The 4,929-nt window shown below is 34.9% G+C and overlaps 1 pseudogene across 1 annotated transcript; it reads right to left on the minus strand.

Annotated features, from left to right (window-relative positions):
• Positions 1–905: 905 nt before the first annotated feature.
• On the minus strand, positions 906–2,531 carry LOC107621888 (putative UDP-rhamnose:rhamnosyltransferase 1 pseudogene; annotated as a pseudogene). Its single transcript, XR_015905065.1, has one exon. The product of XR_015905065.1 is annotated as a putative UDP-rhamnose:rhamnosyltransferase 1 pseudogene (transcript).
• Positions 2,532–4,929: the final 2,398 nt, after the last annotated feature.

A 4,929-nucleotide genomic window follows, 5' to 3' on the forward strand; every position in this document is an offset into this window, starting at 1 on the left:
TTAAAGTAATTCAAAACAGTGGAGTACATAGCTATCTTTACTAACTTTTCATTTTTATAACACTAATACTTTAAATTTTATTGTCATTTTGGAAGGTGCACAATAATTGCATAAAACCTTTAATGTTTAGTCATATTCTTACTTTTTGAAAGATGCAATGAGATTGCAAGATGTGTAAAGTTCAAACTTTTTAGGACCAATGGAAATGTAATATTTGTGGAAATTTTGTATTACAGAAAACATCATTATGATTCATGAGCTGTTTGTGGAAATTTAGGACCAATGCATCTACCATTTTTTTTAAATCTACCATACACTCATAATTTGTCAATCAAGTTTCATATGGTCATCGGCAAAAGGTATTAATAAACGACATTTTGCCACAGTATCCGATATAACCTATCTAGAATTTATCAGAAAGAATCTGAATAATTTGCTTCATATAATTGTGACTGACTTCCGCAATACGAATTTCATTATTAGTATTTTTTTATCCAATCCAACTTGAGATAGTTAATCACCACCAGATTGTTTTATAAAAGCTACTCAAGTTATTAATACCAAAAAACCCTCTCTTTTTATCTTTACAAATTTTGATATCCATGCATGTCATCTAACAATAGCTCCCACTTCTTCCTCTTACCCTTCATAATTTTCTACCAATTAATGCACATGTACTTCTGAAAGATGATGTTTCACTTTCAGATTAGATTTTGTTCTAGATAGATAGCTTTTCTACATTCTACAAATACTTTTTTTTTTTGCGAACTATCAAAAATATTTCCTGATGCATTAATTACCATTAAGAAAACAATTTTTCAATATCAAGTTTTAACCATCCAAACTTCCTCCAAGTTGATCTATTGCATGTTGGAAGTAATTCTAGACTTGCTTTGCTCAAACCATACAACAAAACCAACAGCAGAAGGTAATTTATTACATAGTTGATCTGCTTAAGTCAGATTTAAATACATCCATAACATTAAGAGTTTGTTCGGTAACTATCTTATCTGACTCTATAGTCTCGATATATCTGCATTTGTCTTAAGACACTTATTAAACACAACCTAAGAGTTTATTCCTTAATGACTCAATCTAAGAAACATTTGGACTAATAACAAGGTCTATTCTCAGATTCATCAAGTCCTAAGAAACTTGACAAATGCTTTCATGTAATCATGGTGAAGCTTCAAATCTCCTACAACTTTAGCGATTTCTCTTGTCTTGATTCTAAGCATCTCTCCTTCCTCCAATACCATAGCTTCTCTGAGGCATTTGGCTATGTCATCTCTACTAAATGAACCATCTTCATTATTTCTCTTCACTTCAATGGCAAGACCCTTATCAACCAAAGCCTTTCCATTGAGAGGTTGATCAACAACGAATGGCAACACTACAAGAGTGTGGCCAAACATCAAAGTCTCAATTATAGATCCCCAGCCAGAATGAAACAAAGACCCCCCAATAGATTTATGTGCTAAAATTTCCTTTTGTGGTGCCCATCCAATACAAACTTTTCCTCTCTTTGACGTTCTTTCACAAAATCCAAGAGGCAGAGAATCATGATCATGAATTGCCCAGCTTGGTTTTCTCAATGTCCACAAAAATGGTAATTCAGAAAGCTCTAATCCATAAGCTATCTCAAAAACTTGCTCTTTGCTCAACTTACACTCACTACCAAACCCAACAAAGACTACCGACTTTGTTGCTTGCGCATCAAGCCACTCGAAAGTCTTACTCCAAGACTCATCAACAAATCTTCTCTCTGGCATCTCCGGAGGAAGCAAACCTATAGGAATCACTGGCTTCTCAATAAGTTCTTGATATAGATTCAAATACTCACCTTCCATCTCATAGCAGCTGCGAAATGATAGAGCATTTGCGCCGTCTATTACACTGGCAATCCTATCAATGTCTCTTAACCCGGTCACGTTTTCTATGTATGCACTTTGATAGAACGCAATGGCCTCGTTTCGTTGAAAAGCCACTGAAGACGGAAAATTCACCCATTCTCTTGGTGATGTTAGGACTTCTGGCAATGTTGGTGCTCTCATTCGACCGGGTGGTCCAAAGAACACAATAGTGGAAGCAGAGTAAACAGAGAAGTACATGAGTTTCACATGAAGCTCTTGAGCAATGACTACAGTCCAGTGTGCATGAAAGTCACAAATGATCCAATTCGGTTGCAACTTAGACACAAATTCCTTCACTGGATTTTGCATTTGATCCCATGCCAACTTGAGGTACTGAATTTTGTCAAATGGAATGTCCACAGTGGCCTCACCACCAGAGAGATGTGATGAGTCTAATGATGATGGAAATGGAATTTCCACCAAATGTAAAAGATGAGATAAATCTGAAGGTGGTTTTGGAAGCCTTTGAATGTTCTTTGGTGTTGAAATGAAGGAGACATGAATGCCTGATTTGGCTATGTCTATGGAGAGTTGGAAAAACGGAATCAAGTGGCCAAATGCAGACCATGGAAGCATCACCACATGTTGAGTTGCATTCTCAGACATTTTTTTCCTCTGTTTTTTTCTTGTGTTTATCCTATGAGTTTTGATGGATATATATGTATATAGAAACAAAAAGATATATGCTAGCTTTTCTTTCCGTGTATGACTATTCTAACTTCATTATTTTAGGGAATGGTTAATCAATTTCAAGGTACTAAGGTAAGTAAAATACTTGTACAATTCTTCTACTTTTAGAGAAATGTTTTGTTACTTTTCCTTCTTCTTTAATTTTATTATTTTTGTATATTGTGCACAAATACTCATTTCATCATTATTGAGTTTTAATGTGATCTTTATTTAATGTTTATTTTTTTCGTTTTTATCCTTGATTTTGGATTTGATTATTATTACTATGTACTGGCTAATATACTTGATTGTATTTTTACAACATCAGTAACTTTGAGCTTATAGCTATCTAACTTTGTGTTATTTGAATTATTTAGCTTCTGGTCTCTCACACTAATAATTTTTTATGCAACAAAAGTAGTAACTTTGTGCAATGCAACAAAATTGCATATGATTGGGGATCAAGTCAGAGATATCCAAATTTCATAATGACATCGTTATCTTTGAATCTTATATTTCCTTTGAGAAAAACAAAAAGAGAAGTGGTATTTGTCATCATAAAAAACTAGACACACACTTAGCAACAAGACATGATAACTTAGAAAATTTATAGCAGTGGAGAGCTTAATTGGCTTTGCTCTAACTTTTCATTTTTTTTTTAATTCTTTCTTGCAAGTGGTGTTGTTTCGGTGTCACCAACGGACACTGCTAGTCTTTGAGGAAACAATATTAAACTAGGAACATTTGGGCACCAAATTTTTTGTATGTATATCATGGTAACATATTATGAGGTTATCAATCTATATATCTATCTATTTATTCTTAATATATAAAAGTAAATAGATAAGTTTACCCACATCTATTTTTAATATATAAAAGTAGATAAATAAGTTTATCCACATTACTTTTAAGACATCTTTCTCCTTCTACTAATGTCATGTCAGCAACATTGCTTACTTGGCAAAATTTTAGAATCAATCACTCAAGTTTTGCCAAATCAACTATTATTTCCATTAACCAAGTTAACTCAGAAGAATATAAAGTTTCAATGGTCAGAAGCTTGTGAGGAAAGTTTCCATATGCTTAAGGCTTGTCTAACCTCAGCGCCTGTTCTTGTTTTACCTTCTGGGTCTGGGGATTATCGGTCTTTTGTGATGCATCTCGGATAGGACTTGGTTGCGTATTGATGCAGCATGACCGCGTTATTGCCTATGCCTCGCGACAACTCAAGAAGCATGAGCAGAATTATCCAACTCATGACCTGGAAATGGCAGCGGTCGTTTTTGCTTTGAAGATTTGGAGACACTACCTTTATGGTGAGACCTGTAATGAGATCTATACAGATCACAAGAGTTTAAAATATATATTTCAACAGAAGGATTTAAATTTGAGACAACGGAGATGGATGAAATTGTTAAAAGATTATGATTGTACCATTTTGTATCATCCTGGAAAGGCAAACGTTGTAGCAGATGCCCTTAGTAGGAAATCTATGGGTAGCTTGGCCCATATCACTCTTGCAAGGAGACCAATTGTTGAAGAAGTCTATCAATTGGAGGCTAGTGGAATTCAATTTGACCATGGAGAATCAGGAGATTTCTTAACACATGTTCGAGCCCAATCTTCCCTGATAGAACAGATCAAGGCTACACAAAGTGATGACCCAAAACTAAGAAAGTTTATAGAAGATGTTCGCAATGGGAGGAGCTCAGACTTTTCTCTTGATCAAGATATTTTGTGTTGTGGTCAATGCTTATGTGTGCCAGATAACCACGACTTGAAGAAAGTTATTTTGGAGGAGGCTCACAATTCTAAGTACACCATTCATCTAGACTCCAATAAGATGTATCAAGATTTGAAACAATTATTTTGGTGGGAGGACATGAAGAAAGACATAGGAATTTTTGTTTCTCATTGCTTAACCTGCCAACAGGTTAAAGCTGAACATCAAAGACCTGCTGAGTTATTGCAACAAATTGAGATACCCGAATGGAAGTGGGAAAGGATTACGATGTATTTTGTAACAGGTTTACCTCGTAGTTTTAAAGGTTTTGATTTAACTTGGGTAATTGTGGATAGAATGACAAAGTCAGCCCACTTTCTTTCGGTGAAAACAACTTTTAGTGCAGCTCGATATGCTCAACTTTATGTTGATGAGATAGTTAAATTACATGGAATCCCAGTGTTCATTATTTACCTCAATTCACCTCTCATTTTTGGAAATCTTTTCAGAAAGCATTAGGAACTTGTCTGGATCTTAGCACAGCTTTTCACCCTCAAACCGATGGACAGTCGGAAATGACGATTCAAACATTGGAAGGCATGTTAAGGTATTGTGTTCTAGATT

Source organism: Arachis ipaensis, chromosome B2 (assembly GCF_059453495.1).
Source record: "Arachis ipaensis isolate K30076 ecotype BB chromosome B2, ASM5945349v1, whole genome shotgun sequence".
In the NCBI taxonomy this organism is placed as follows: Eukaryota; Viridiplantae; Streptophyta; class Magnoliopsida; order Fabales; family Fabaceae; genus Arachis; species Arachis ipaensis.